This window comes from Sphaerodactylus townsendi, linkage group LG07 (genome assembly GCF_021028975.2).
Source record: "Sphaerodactylus townsendi isolate TG3544 linkage group LG07, MPM_Stown_v2.3, whole genome shotgun sequence".
Lineage (NCBI taxonomy): Eukaryota > Metazoa > Chordata > Lepidosauria > Squamata > Sphaerodactylidae > Sphaerodactylus > Sphaerodactylus townsendi.
The window spans coordinates 45,995,899-46,010,863 of record NC_059431.1 but is presented as its reverse complement, the minus strand read 5'-3'; the positions used below and the strand labels follow the sequence as shown (position 1 = coordinate 46,010,863).

Here is a 14,965-nt window from a genome sequence, read left to right as displayed (position 1 = left end):
TCGGCAAAGCTGGAGGGACTCTGCGAGAGGGGGGCAAGAGAAATGCGATTGGAAGCTACAGAAAGTGTGTGTGGGGGGGATGGGACCCCCCTGTTTTCCCACACGCCAGACCGAGCCTGGCATGCTGGCCCTGGGCCGGTTGACATTCCCAAGAGCTCGGCTGCAACGGTGCTGCAGGCTGGGAGGGCCCTTCCAGCTTGTCGGCTGGTTTCCCAGAACCGCCACAGCTCCCTCTTTTGGACGCAGCCCGTGAGAAGCGCCCCAAGCGGGCTCTCTTCTCCCCGGGATGCAACCAAGTCCGCCAAACAGTCGTCCCCACCCCTCCTCTGCCTGGCTTCGGCGCTCAGCTGGCGCAAAAAGGGGGCGCTGCGCGGCCAGTGATGCCGGGGACGGGGCCTGGGGTCAGCCGGAGCTCAGCCGAGCTGGGTAGAAGTCATAAGCCTGGCTTTTCCCTTAAATCTGTCAGGGCCGAGATATGTTTATTACAGGCCTGGGCTGGCAGGCAGCTCAAGAGCGGGCGGGGGAGAGCTGCTTTTTAGGGGCCTGTTTGAAGGCCAGAGAAACTAAGCGCTCCAGCTGAGACCGCTGCAACGGGGTGCGGTGGGGGGGGGTGCGGTGGGGGGGGGGCTGCCCTACAAGCCTCCTGAACGGCGCGAGGCTGGCCCAGGCGGGGTGGGGAGGGAGAAGAGGGATCCCTTTTATTGTGAGCCCCGGGCACGGAGGCTTCTGAAGTTGAAAGGGGGAAGTAGAAGGGCCTTTTGTCCCATCTGATCCTCGGCTATTCTGGGGGCTCAGGTTGGTGTGAAAGGGACCAAGAGGTCACTTGAAATCGCCTTTTATCTACTTCTCTTTTCTCTCTGGATCAGCAGCTTTGAATAGGCGCCATCTAATCGCTCTTCATACAGAGAGAGAGAGAGAGAGAGAGAGAGAGAGAGGAAAATGCCGCGACTCTCGAAGGAGGGGACGGGATTGCGCTCTCTGGTTGCCCCAAGGCCTCAGCCAGGCCTCAGTGGCGTGGAGGAGTGCTGCGAGGCCGGGGCAGTCTCCTCCTGGAGAAAAGCAGGGAGGCCCAAGAGAGGCGCAGGTCTCCGGGGGTCCCTTCGCCTCTTCCTTTGCCATTCAGACCATCAGTCCGATGCTGGACTCCCCCCTTCTCCCGCAGAGCCTCTTGGGTCTGCCTTTATTCGTTTTGTCCAAACCTCTGCCTGCCTCTCCTCAAACCTGGGAGAGCCTAACAAGGGAATCTCTGGGGATTCCCTTGTTTTCCAGTGATTCTTGCAGCTGCCCTGACTTTTGCAAGCCCCAAGCCGCTGGGCAGGGAAAGGACGGGATCCTTCGCAGGCGGCCTCCCTCAGCCTCTCTTGCCGTCCAGGAGCCCCGGCCAATCCCCGCTAACGTGGAAGATCGCTTCAGCCCCCTCTTCCTCGGGCCCAGATATTCGGATGCCTCTTTTCTGCGCCTACATTCTGGGTTCATTTAGTTCTCAGGCGCGAGGCACGAATCCCATTCGAGTTAATGGGACTCACTACCAGCTACGTAGTCTGGGATTGTGGGAGACCAGGCACTTTTGGCATCCGTCTTTCAGTGCCTCGGGCCGCACCCCCACCTCCCTGCCCCGTCCCCCAGCAAGAGCCACCTTGCAGCCCTGGGCCCAGGGATGCTAGAGATGCCTTCGGAGAGAGACGGCGTTGCCACGGCTACCCGTTCTCATCCCAACCCCATAAATCTCCCCCAGCCTCCCAGGACCCACGGGGTAGATGGGGGGACTGACTGAAGCCTCCTCCGCCACCGAAGAGCCTCTGCCTCTGGCAGAGCCAAACGGACCGCTGCCCTCCCGCCCTGATCCGCCGGACTCGAGGCAGGGCGTCGCCGATTAAATTAACTAGAAGGAGCCCGGTCCAGAGACATTATGGAGCTCCGCTGGGGCGTCAAACCAGTCTTTAACGCATTGCTTCCACTCCGCCGGCCGGAACCCCCTTCCCAGCCTCTGCAGTCTGTCTCCAGTTGCAGGCGAAGGGGCCCAGCGCCTCTTCTGTCCCCGTCCCGTAAGCCCCCCTCCCCAGACGGGCGGGTGAGGGCTTGGACTCCAATCTTGCTGTGGTCACTTAAGGGAAGCGAGGTATTCAGCCGAACCCTCGAATTGATTTTGCTTTCATGCACTGCGCGAAGTCCTCCGAAGTTATCCCCCAATGCAGAGTTAAAGTTGAGGAGTGGGGAGGGGGCGACAGAAATCCTGCCAGCAGCCAGGCAGCCTTTAAGCAGCCTCGGTTTGGCGAAAGTGACCGTGGTTCCTGGAAGGTCCGGGAGAGATGGTTTTAACAAGCGGCGGCGGCGGCAGCAGAAGGGGCAAATGTTTGGGAGCCTCGCTGGGAAGCGAAAGAGATCCGGGTGGAGGGCATGGGAGCCCACGCGGACCAGGCGAGGCAGGCATCAAAGGCGGCCCCAGGGACGCAGAAAACCTGATCCGCGCTCTCCAGCAGTCGCAGCCCGATCCGGTGACCGTTTGTTTCATGCAAATGGCAATGAATAAATAAACCTCAGCCCAGCTAGTTGGGGTGTAGTAGTTTAGAAGACTAATTGCAGACAATGGAGCTGAAATGACTTTTCCAATTAGCTGCTGGTTGGAGTTTAGTTGGAGGAACTGTCAGCTTCACCGATGGGTAATTGCTTTATTGCTCACAAAACTATCATCTATTTAGAACATATGTGCTAATTACTGTGGATGGGCATTGGGGAAAGAGAGAGAGAGAGAGAGAGCAGGAAAGAGAGAGAGAGACCATAAATCTATTAGCACTTGAAAAAAGTCCAAGGGGTTTGTAAGCAGGCGAACTCCCTTCCCCGTTATGATTTTTCGGAGGCTGCGAGGAACGACGCTCGATTATCAGCGTCCCCACAGCGGCAACTTCCTAAGGAAACCCACCCCGAAGACAACACAAGCGGACGGTTTGATCCACGAGTCAATTAAGCCTGGGTCCCTTGCTTTAATGCCTGCGTTAGGGAGAGCGGGTGCAAATCCGCATTTCAGTGGCTGTGCTTCGGCTCAGTTGGATGGGGGAAAGGTGGGATGTCTGGCAGAGGTCAGTTTCAGGTGCTGCGTTTGGAGGGATGGATGGGAGCCCACTCCGCCATTCAGCAGGGCCATACGTCCATTTCTTTCCTCTAGGCTATCCCCCCCCCGTTTCTTTCCCCACCCCAAAAGATTAGTTTAGAAAGCTTTTAATTGGATTATTCCGAAAATTAATCTCCTTTTGGCTAGTTAAACTTGGTGTTCCAGATATTGAAAATTATATCCGCTTCATTTAAGGGAGGGAGAGAAGAAGAAGAGGAAGAAAAAGAAATAGGGGTTCCGGCGTGGCTTTTGATGTAACTATTTGTTTAAAGGCCCCGGCGGGACCCAGGGTTCGGTATATGTAAAATTGCCCGAGCCAACCCACCCGCAGGTAGGCAGGGGAATCGGTGGAGCCACTCTCCTAAGGCAGAGAGACGGCTTTTGGGCAGGGATGCATCCCAGCCAGAAGATGAGAGACTAGCTGGTTGGAAAACAAAGAAATATAGGAACTGCTGGCAGCGGAGAAGTTTCCCTACGTGGAGTCTTGTGGAAGAGAAAGGAAACGGGACTCTTTTTTCTGTCCAAGCGGCCCCGTGGCTCTCTGCTGGGCGTCTCCCACCCACCTTCCCCTTTCCTTCTGGCGTTGAAGGTGGAAAATCCCTCTCGCCATTTCAAAACTCCTTCCTGCGCCAGATTTGAAAGGGACCAACGTGGGTCTCTTTCTACCCAAACTCTCCCACTTCCCCCCAGCCTCCTTTCCTGAGGCTGTGATCCTGAATCACCTCTTGTGCTTCTTTGCAATGGAATCGGCGCGAGGGAGTGTCAAGGAGAATTCTTTTAAGGGGGACACAAAAACAACCCAAGAGGCCCGGGGAAGGTCAGGGGCACCACCTGCCTTTGGGCGCTCATTCCCTTCTTAAAAGAACGCTGCATCCAACTTACAATTCTACTGTGGATTTGAGGAGGGTGTCCCCCCCCCCCCCGCCTGAGCGCTGGGGTCCTTTTTTTTTTAAATCAAGGAGCTTTGTAGCTTCAGCCAAAAATATTGCCTCCCCACAATTTCCTCACGCTGCCTCCATCCCTGAACATTCAGCCTTCTCTGATCCCCCCCCCCTTTCCTTATCTGGTTTGGGGGAGTCTTGTTAAGGCCGAGAGCTGGAACCGAGAGTTCCGTTTTTCCCCCTTTGGCAGCCTGCTGGGATTTCCTGAGCGAGATCATGACATCTCTCTGAAACGGGATCCCTCACTTTTAAGCTCGATGTAGCTGTTAATAGCAGTCCTGTGAGGTGTGGTTAATTGGTGGGGATAAAGGCGTAATGACTTCACAGGGAGACTGCAATGATCCTTTAATGTACCTTAAAGAAACACCCCCACCCCCCCACCCCGAGTGAGATGGCATCTCTTGTCTCAGAAGCGCATTCAGAAGTGGCTTCTTCGCAGAAAACATACGTGTGGCTGGCTGGATCTGTCTCTGCGGAAAGCGCTGGGGGTTACCGCTGCTTCCCAAACAATTTCCGGGCACGGGCGTAAGGGGCTGGGTTTTTGAGGTAGGGGGAGACCAATGCATGCAGCCCTCGAGGTGATAGAAGTTCTGTGTGCGCGGGTTTGTACGGAGAGTAAATACTGGCCTAGGAGCAGAATTGTTGATAGCCTTTTTCAGGGCAGCCTACCTCACAGGGCTGCGGTGCTCTGAGCTCCATTGGAGCAAGAGCTGGGGTCAAATAACCACCACTTACGATGAAACCGCAAGTGCGGAGAAGCAGCGGAGCTGGGGCACCCGAAAAGGGTGGTTTTTTTTTGGGGGGGGGAGTTCTTAAACTGCAGCCAGAGTGCCCCATTTCCGGAGCCCTGGAGGCTTTTCACTGGCGGCCGCCTGGGCTGCAACGCACTGCGTACATCTAGGGTCTCTGTATCTCCCTAAGGCTGCAGAAATAGCAAGCTTGTACCCCAAAACCCACCCTTCCTCTCCAAAACAGACTCACTGGTTTTAAGGAGGAAGAATTAATAGATGGTGGGTGGAGGGGGGGGGGAGGCAGTTTTGGAAAGTTATTCTGGACACGGATGAGATTGGGTGTCTGAACCCCAATGCTGGCATCTCTTCCTATCTTCAGCTTCCCCAGAAGAGTTCATTCAATTCGGATGGTCTCTGCAAAGGGAAGCTTCAGTAAACACTCCAAGAGTGAGGAGTATTTCGCGTATTCTTTGATAAATTTATTTGACCGCTATCCACCTGGGCAGAAAGGCTGCTCTCCAAAGGTGCGCACAGGTAAGTATGTGAGAATCACGCTTTCTTGTAACTCACCTGTTCCGGGGTGCACAACTTGAGCAAAGGGGTTAAATCCCCTCGTTGGCCCTCTGGTCTCTCTTATCTTGTCCAACCAAAGCACAAGACGCAACACATTTAACCCACTGTCTTGTCTGTGGACCTTACTAAACTCTCCCTCCAATCTTTCCCCTCTCAGTTCGATACTCAAGACGGCATAGCAAGGCTGTAGTGACAAGGCATTTCTGTCAGATATCTTCTCCTATACAGGCGTGGACGCAATTAAACCCCATCAGCTCAAGCGCACACACGGGCTGGGACTCGGAATGTCGGAATTCTCGTCTTTTAATATTTGGTTATGACCAAGCGCGAAAACAAACCCTGCGCTGGCCACAGGTCCAAGGTAATAATCAAAAGAAACCTTTCGGCCATTTCGCTTTCCTTTGAGGCTGTGGAAACGCAGGATACTATTTCCAGACAGCAATTAATCCCTATTCTTGAATGCAGAGAAGTAGATTGTAGGTGCTTCAGTTACAGCCCTGGAATGTTAATCGACGTGTCTCCCAGATCCACTCAATGAAAAAGGAGCACAGAAACAAAATTTGCTCTCCCCCTGCAAGGGAGCCATCCTCCACACGCTTCATCTGGAGAATTTGCAGTTGCTCTGCCAGAGGTCAGCTTGCGAGCGGATAGGCATTTTCTGGGGAGTAAGTCTATTTGTGAACCCTTCCGGATTTCCTTCGCTGAAGGCGAGACGATACTTTTCTGACTGCTGGCAAGTCAACCCAGCTAAACGCAGTGGGACACAATCCCAGACACATGGCTACAGGTTTGCTCTAGTCTAGGCTAAAATCTATTGCAACTGTCCTTGGAAGCCTTCTTCACTAAATGACTTACTTCCCAAGCAAGGGTGCCGAGAAACAGGCCGAAGGCTTGTTATCTTGGGAGTAAATCCCATAAGAACGCAGTGGATTTTCTCTTGAGCCAACATGGATGGGATGGGGTTGTAATTTGGAGTGGGCTTGGACAAAGGACACAAGAGTACTTTGGAGGAAGTGGTTTATAACTGGACAGCCTTTAGACTCGCAAGTAGACTCAGTGGAGAGAGTTTCAGGACGGACAACTCTGGGCGCCGACGGCCGCCACAGACCTGAGCTGGGCGTTGGGTGTCTGGAGCGGTCTCAGATTTCTTAGGCAATGCGCGCCTGAGCATCGCGTTTCGCACAATCTCTGGGGGAGCCTGAGACAACTCCAGCAGGAGGCTTTGGTTGGTGGGGGAGGACCTGGAGACAGCCGAGTCTCGATTCCCGACATTGGCACCAGGACCACTGAGCGCCTCGGCTGGCTTCTCTCCTCGAGGGAATGGCCAGTTTAGCCTCTCGCTTGAAGGGCACCCTCCACTCCCTTTCCACGGGCAGAAATTCTCTCTCCTGTTGGCCAAAGGTGCGCTTGGATTAATTTCTGATTGAGCCTGCCCCACTCAGATTGAGCATCCTTTTCCTGGACCCTTTTTTTCATTTGAAAATATGTATTCTAAAACAAAGAGATCACTGTGAACTGAGAAGGAAGACCCACTGAATAAAATGGGACTCGATTTGGAGTTAACGGGAAACGGCTGGGATGGAAAGAGAAGTCACACCTTGGTTTTCTCCCTCCCCTCCCCTTGCCATTTCCCCGGGGCCACGTGCACCGGCTTGGCACCTGTGAGTTAAGCCAGCTTAATCACTCCCTGGAACCCCCTAAAGTCCTAATTCTCTCCCTTCTCTCTGTGTTACTTTACGGTACATTAGCTTGGTCTTTGTTTCAGAACCAATGTTCATTGATTCCAGTGAAAAAGCATCTACCTAATCGACACCAGATTACTTTGAAGTGAAGCCTTTGTAACAGTTTGTGCAAATAGGTTTGTTTCCCGACCACCAGTTACTGGAATACTCGTGAGTGGCGGGTGCTGATGGAAGGCGCGAGTGCCACGAAGAAAGTACCTGCTCCGCTGAGCAATGGAACCGGGGTGGTTCTTAGCTTGGGGCATTAAAGTCCCCAATCTGAGTCCAGTCGTCCGGCTGAACTGCTTCCTGGATGCGGGCTGTGTTTCAGGCGGACAGCTTTAAGTCCAGATTTATTAACGAGAGAACCACCTCGTTATAGAAGAAGGTGAGGGAGGAGGAGGAGGAGGGAGCGGCGCTGCTCGGAGCAGAAAGGCCCCGGGAGGTCTAAGGTGAGGGATCTGTGCTTGTCCAGGTGTATATTGGGGTTATAGCTCTTGCAAGCCAAGTGACTCGAATTTCTGGGCTCGTTTGCAGGTCGTCATAGGGCAGGCACAGTTAGATGGGAACTTGTTAAAAGAGCCAGGGGCAGAGCGCGAAGATGGAGCAGCGCGCAAAAGGAGACTTTATGAAAGGAATCAAGCATGTTTCCGAACTTCCCCCCTTCTCTCCGACTAGCGGAGCTCTTTGGCCCTGGCGGCGGGCGGCGAGTGAAACCGAGAGGCCAGGGCCGACATCGAAGAGGCAGGCCTGGGGGCCGGTGCCTAGCTACCGAAGAAGGCCTGCTCCCTTCCTTCCGACGCACCCTGGCTGATCAGGAAGTCTTGCTGATCTCAGTGGGGTTGACTTCCAAGCAAACGTGCACGGAATCGGGTGGTTTGGCTGCAAGCAGCTCTCACCTTTGCCTACGTGCCATCCCTCTTCTGGCTAACGAACCACCCCAGTCGATGGCTTTGGCCAGAGGCCCCGGCAAGAGGCTCGGCTGGATGTGCAGGCAGTCCGCAAGGGGGCTGGGTTTGTCCGGGAACATTGAATCCTGCGAGCTCCACCTGGGACCTCGGGGCTGCCTAGGGCTGGGGGCCGCACGCAGCAGAGCCAGGAAGGCAGGCGAGCGGGAAAGGTGTGTCTCTACCTGTGTGGGGAGCCTTCCCGGTGCTCTTTCCTGTCTCCGCTTCCAAAGGAGTATCTCTTCCTCATAGTGGAGAGCTGAAGCTACTGCGGCCCGCCCCCAAAGAAGCAAGGAGGGCTGAAGAGTAGCCTTTAAAAGCGCCCCCTCCCCTTTGGTCAGAGCACAAAAAACCAAAGCTCTCTGCAGCTCCTCCAGATACCGGACTGAAATCTTGGGTGATGTTTGGGAGGGCCAGACCAGCTTTTCTGATCATGTGCAGAGTGCTTCCCCCCTTGACATAGATAATCAGTCATGGGTGGCTGACCCCTTCACCTTTCATTGTGTTCTTTTCAAAAACTACCCACTAGCCACCTGCATCTGGGGTTAAACCTCTGAACTGGTTTCACAATATCAGGGATTCCAGTTTCCTGCCCTCTCCTTTCTTTCTCTGCCCCCCTTCCTTCCTCCTTTTCCCCACCTTCATAGATTTCTTTCCTTCTGTCTTTCCTAGGCTTCTGTACCTTTAACAAACAGGCGGAAAGACAACTGTTGAAGCTCCTCTCGGCCAGGAAAGAGTTTCCTCTGCTCCCTTTCTGTGTGCTCTTTTGCTTGGGTGGAGCACAAAGGCAAGGTGAAGGCGTACATGATCCACCAGTATGCATTCCACACTTTTTTAGCAACCACAAATGCTTGAGAGAATCTCTTTAGATAGGAGGCCCATTTTTCAACATAGTGAGTTTGCTGGCTAATGTAGCCCCGTCAGGTCCCCCCCCCCCAAAGCTGGTGTCTTCAAAGTTGCTGAGTCTTTCTCCCAGTTAAGTGTGTGGCCACCTTCCCCTCTTCTGTAAAGGAGGGAATCTTTCATGCTAATTAACTGACCAGGCTTTTTTCAACCTGGCCTTCTCCAAACAAGAGGGGGAGTAGACTTTCAAGACTAGGGTGCAGATCTTTACAGGACATTTTAGGAGCTTTTGAAACAAACAAGCACACAAACTCCTATCACACTTTAAGAGAGTGGAGAAATAATATTAATCTGGGGGAGCAGAAGATAGTCTATAGTACCATCTGGAGTTTGCATTCTTTTTGTGTTTTTAGAAAGTAAAACCCCATTTAAAACCAGTCCATCCATGATTGGCTTGCAGGAGTCCAGAGAGACCCAGGTATTTCCAACCTGCTGTTCAGCGGCTCCTTAAAGCCACCCCCCCCCACTTAGTCAGCCTCCACCTCTCTCATTAACCAACCAGTTCAAAATTTGCCAGGTGGCTGCAGTATAAGCCTGGGAAAGCCCTTCTTTCCATACCCTTACCCTCTGACGGCTGGGAAATCCCAGTCCGAATCAGCTCTGGGACTGTATGAGCGAGAGCCTGTACACACTTCCTCTGCTTAAGCATTGCTGAAATAACTAGGACTGAGGTTTGAGTTTAATTGGGTGTAGGGTCTATATTAATTTGTTAGCACCTTGATGCCCAGTTAGAGGATGGCATCTGGATTCTATTCTTAAAAATACATAAAGCTGAGTAGGTTCTCCTTAAATGATCCTTTTAACAACACCTCTGGTTTAAGGGAAATAAAACTGCTTGTTCCCTTCCCTTTCCAGTACATACTTCCAGAGGAAACTTTTACAAAAAAATGATGTTAGTGATAGTGTGGAAGAAAAGGATAAATCCAGATCTTTGTGTAAGGGGCACTTTTCCAGAGAGGAGCTGGAGAGACTGTGGTAATTCAGCCAAAAGATTCCCCATCTTCCCGTCTCCCCACCCTCCACAATAAAGGCAAAGTGCTGGGCCAGATGTTACAATAAGGGGTGTGTGTGTGAGAGCAGGTAAGATGGGCAAGAGTGACACTGTTAACAGAAAACATCTAATTAACGGTGACTTCATTTGATTGGGGGATGAAAAAGCCTTTTTAAATCAATCCAGATTTACTAGCCACAGCCATAGCCAATTTATGACTCTGGAGTCTGGCGAGAGTCTGCTTTCCCTCAAGATGTCATCTGTGGGGGATAAAGGGCTAGGTGAAGTCATTTGGTTACCCTCTGGAAACTCCCGGAGTCCCTCGCTTTTCTGGGATTGAAGTCCCTGCCTCTTCTTCCTTTTATTAGGAACAGGCCAAGCTCGCCTGGCTTCTTGAAGCAATTAGGCCGTCCCAATTAGCATTCTTCTCCTGACCCCCAAAGCTTCTCCAAGTCCTTGCATTAAGCAGCTCTTCAAAGGAAGGGAAAATGTGAATACCTTGTGGATGAGGGCTGCTAAGGCCAGATTCAACCAAGCCCACACCCCCAAGAGAAAAAGTAGAAAAAGACACAGTGGATCAGGGCTAAAGTGCAGTACAGCCCCTGCAATAGACTCCCACCGCCAGCCCCTGAATGGACTCCTGAAACAATAAGACTTTATCTTAACAACTTATACCCGTTTCTTGATGAAATAATCCTTCTTGAGTTATTGCATATGTTGTAATACAAGATCTTTGCAAGCAAGAGCTTAATTCACTAGGCATAAAGAAGGGATCTTGTGATACATGTGCAGTAGGACTCGATTCTGCCAAGAGCTACTACTTCGACCCTGGCCAATGGAGAAAATTGCACATTCTTGCTCTATGCAACTTTTAAAGGTGCTTTTAGCAACAGTCTTCTCAAGACTGCTCTCAAAATGGTGACCTGGGCTCTAGGTCCTATGAATGAGAAGGGCTGTATTCCAGGTATGTGGTGTGAGCAGGGCAGTGCACTTTGCGCATCTTTGAAGGTACTCTTTTAGGTATTCAGGTTGATCATTCTTTCAGAGTCTCAGGCTGATAAGAAGTCTTATTTTAGTACAAGTACTGAGTTACATTTTGTGATGTAATAAAAACAAAACACAGGGACTGGAACCCTGATCTCTTAAGGACAAATTCTGATTTTGAATTGAATAACAAATTCTGATTATTCATTGAATAATAAGGTGACAGTTGTTAAAACTAACAAAGTCTGTGTCTGGATTATCAGTATATTTCCCCCCCAGAAAAGATGCTTAGTCATGCTCATCATGCACTAGGAAATGCCTTCTGTGTTACTCAAAAATAACACAGAGGTAAGTGGTGGGGTGGGCTTGTGGTTTGCAGTGATAGCTATGGAGGACAGTGAGGGACCCAATGGGGTTACCACTTGGCCCCTTTAATAGAGGCTTAATGTGTAGAAATGAGCAGCAGGGAAACTTTTCTTGGCACAGAGGTAAACAACACCACCTGGGAAACTGGATTCACTAAGCTTCTATTAAAGGGGCAGGTCATTTGTTGCCAGGCCAGCTGGCAACCCTAGACCCAGTCAAACATTACCAAGGGAAGGAGTAAGAGTTGGAGTGACAACTGCTGAAGTACATGGGAAAGGGAGGAAGGCTTTGTCCCCAAGCATTCTTGGTTTGCCACAACTCTGTCCCTACTGCGACAGGAGCAAGGGGTCCAGAGAGGATGCAGACATGGGGGTGAGGAATAGGCTCAGAGAACTGGGTCCCTTATATCTCTGCTTTATGCTGCCCTGCCCTAGCAGAATGTATGTAAGAGAAAACAGGCTATTGTGAGTATGCTATCCATCTTGCATTTTAAGGGTTAAAGTTTTTTATGGCCAGTAGACATTTGCTTTCCCAAAACCTTTGTGAGCTGGTTGACAAAGATTCCAAGATTTTACATACAGGCCAGCATTTGATTCCAGGCACAAAATCTTGGGAGCAGCAATCATGCTTTTATAAGGGTGGGGCTAGGGAAGGGAACCTTCAGTAGGGAAGAACTAAAGGCCCATCTGCTAACAACACATCACCAGTGTCCACCGCCTGCACTGCCTTCTTTTGGCCTGTTGTATTATAATCTGTGTGTCCAGTTTATTGTGCCAAGGCTGCCCATTAACCAAAAGCACCTTCTTAGTGTCACTGTCTCCATGCCTAGCCAGGACATCACAGACACATTGAAGACTGCCTCGAACTGGTGGAATTTGCTTCCCAGGCACATCAAACATTAGTTAAAAGTGGAGATGATGGGGTTTAAATTTTTTAAAAAGAAAAAAATATACATCTTTTAAAAATCATGGTTGCTTCTGCCAATGTTATTCATCATAATAGAAATTATGAGAATGCATTCAAGGGGAAAAAGGTGGAGGAGGTTGCTAATAAGAGCCAGGATGAGGCAACAGTGACTTCGGAATTACACTGCTTGGAAGTGTTAGGAATCATTAAGAAGAAATGTGGTCTCAGTCTGATCCCACTCCAGCCATTGTCTTTGCGCGTCTTAAAAATTGCCCCCAAATCTTGAACTTACTGAAGGCTTTCATAGCCAAAACTAAACTGGCTGTTGCGGGTTTTTCGGCCTGTGTGGCTGTTTTAGCGTCTAATGTTCAACCCACATCTATGGCTGGCATATTCAGAGACACTTCACTGGTAAAATGCGTTTCTCTTCATGGCACAGTGTGTTCTGTGTAGTTGAGTGTTTGCTTTGTCCACCTCTGAGGTGAGAGCGGGATGAAGACATACACGTACAAATGAAATTGCAAATGAACTGCACTCAGACATATGCCAATGCACCTCATCCCCCTCCACCTCAGAAATGGACAAAACAAATACCCAATTGCACAAAACACTTCACACAGTGCCACAGAGAGAAACACATCTTACTGTGACATGCCTCTGAAGATGCCAACCATAGTGGGTGAAAAATTAGGAGCTAAAACTACCAGACCCTGACCGCACAGCTAGGAAAGCCTGCAACAGCCACTTTAATTCATTATTTTCCTGTTTTTAGTCTACTTCTGCCTTTTAGTGATGCTTATGACTTTTCCCCCCACCAAGTTATTAATCAGTGGTCATTGGCAGCTGCCCAGATAGCAGTGCTGGCAAGTGCATATACACATGCACAGAGTTTAAATCTGGTGGACCTCAGTGACTCTGACATCTGAGTAAGCATGGTGACTTAGTCTTAATTAATATTAAAGTCTTTTAAAAACAGATGTTTAATATAAGTGATAATTGATAAGTCCATTTGGACTAAACTTTTGATGAGACTCTGAATGGCTGCTGTAACTATCTGTCTTTCATGGACAATTGTTTTATTGTTTTATTGTATTTATTGTTTTATTGTATTTATTGTATTTTGGAATGCCAATAAAGGCTATCATCATCATATAAGTGATAAAATGATTTATTTATTTAGTGCATTTATATCCCACTTTTCTCCCCAATGGGGCCCAAAATGCCTTACATCATCTCCTCTCCTTAATTTTATTTTCACAACAACCCTGTGAGGTAGACAAAGCTGACAATGTGTGACTGGCCCGAGGTCAGCCAGCCAGCTTTCACGACACTCAGACCTGGCTCTCCCAGATTCTAGTCCAACACTCCGACTACTTCACATGCTGACTCTCAAATGAGATTAAAGTTATGTTGTGAATTGAACCAAGGGTTAGCCCTGGAACCTCTTTTGAATACCAGGATCTGCTTTGGAACAGTCAGAGGACTGTATTTAAACAGGGCTTTTGAGCATACAAAGAAAGAACTGAATTCAGCAGCTTCTAAGGTGAATCTCGCTGAGGCAGTGAGCTCTGGCTCAGGAAAACTCATGCTGAAGTACATGTTATTAGTCTCCGTTGCACCACTTGACTTCTGTTCTATTTTGCTTCAGTACCCCACTCTTTAGAAAACAAAACTGTCCTCCACAACAACACTTCCTTTAGTATAGGCCATATGTGATAAAAGACAGAGGAACTTCAGGGAGGGATTTGCTGCTCAGTCTCTGGACACTTGGAGTTCCTGCTAGGAGCAGCCCTAAAGTGACCTCCTCTCCTCTCACAAACCTTGACTGTTGAAGGGACTCTGCCTCTCCGGGACTTTGACAGATTGTCTCAGAAGTGGAAGCAGCCCTATGAAGTCAATCACACATTCTTGCTAGCAGGCGAATAGGTGTTCCCTACTCTGCTCTCTCAAGACTGGCTGCTTTATAGACAAACGCTACAGGGTTTCCTGGGCCTTGGATTTTCACTCCCAAGTTGAAGATTTTCATCAGTTTTGCCTTTTGCCATTTCAAGCAGGGTTCTTCCGTTCCTAGGAAATAGTAGGATGAGGGATTGTGATGTCCCATATTGCTGACTCTAGAGAAGCTGCATTGCCTTCAATAAGAAAAGGCCACCTGGCTCCTAAACATTTCCTGCTAAAGGTGTCTTGCCTGGTGTTGTAAGGTCAAAGAGGTTTTTTTTTTTAACAACAGGATGATTTTTAGCAGTACTATAGCATATCAGGGTAGAACGCCACAAAGGCTGTCTGGCCTGAAGCTTCTTTACTTGGAAGCAAGTCCCACAGTGGTCTTCAAGGTGCAAGGGGTCTTGAATGAGAATTGGAGAGGTGTGGTCATCTCTTTGTTTTGGAACTGCAACATGTGCTTTGCCTTTTGGTCATTAGGAAATAACTGACTCAAATCTGTGCTGGGGACATGTCTCAGTAAGCATGTGAAGGATCTGGATCACAGATGCACAAAACAGCTGGTCCAGGACCTTTCACGTGATGCACTTTGCAGCTGGATTTCACTATGTGAAATAGCAAAATCCACTGGCAAGGACTCTAGTAAGGTGATCCAGTTTGTAAGGGGGTAGAAACAGACCCCCACTTGAATTCTCCCAGCTATTTTTACAGCTCTTGGGCCTCTTCTGCACATGCAAAATAATACGCTTTCAATTCACTTTGCAGCTGGATTTTAGTGTGCAGAATAGCAAAATCCGCTTGCAAACAATTGTGAAAGTGGATTGAAAGTGCATTATTTTGCATGTGCGGAAG

General features: G+C 49.8%; 1 long non-coding RNA gene across 10 annotated transcripts in view; it reads left to right on the top strand.

Moving 5' to 3' along the window:
- LOC125436591 overlaps positions 1-14,965 on the top strand; it is a 104,067-nt gene that overhangs the window by 6,277 nt on the left and 82,825 nt on the right. The gene's annotated exons all lie outside the window — the stretch shown is intronic.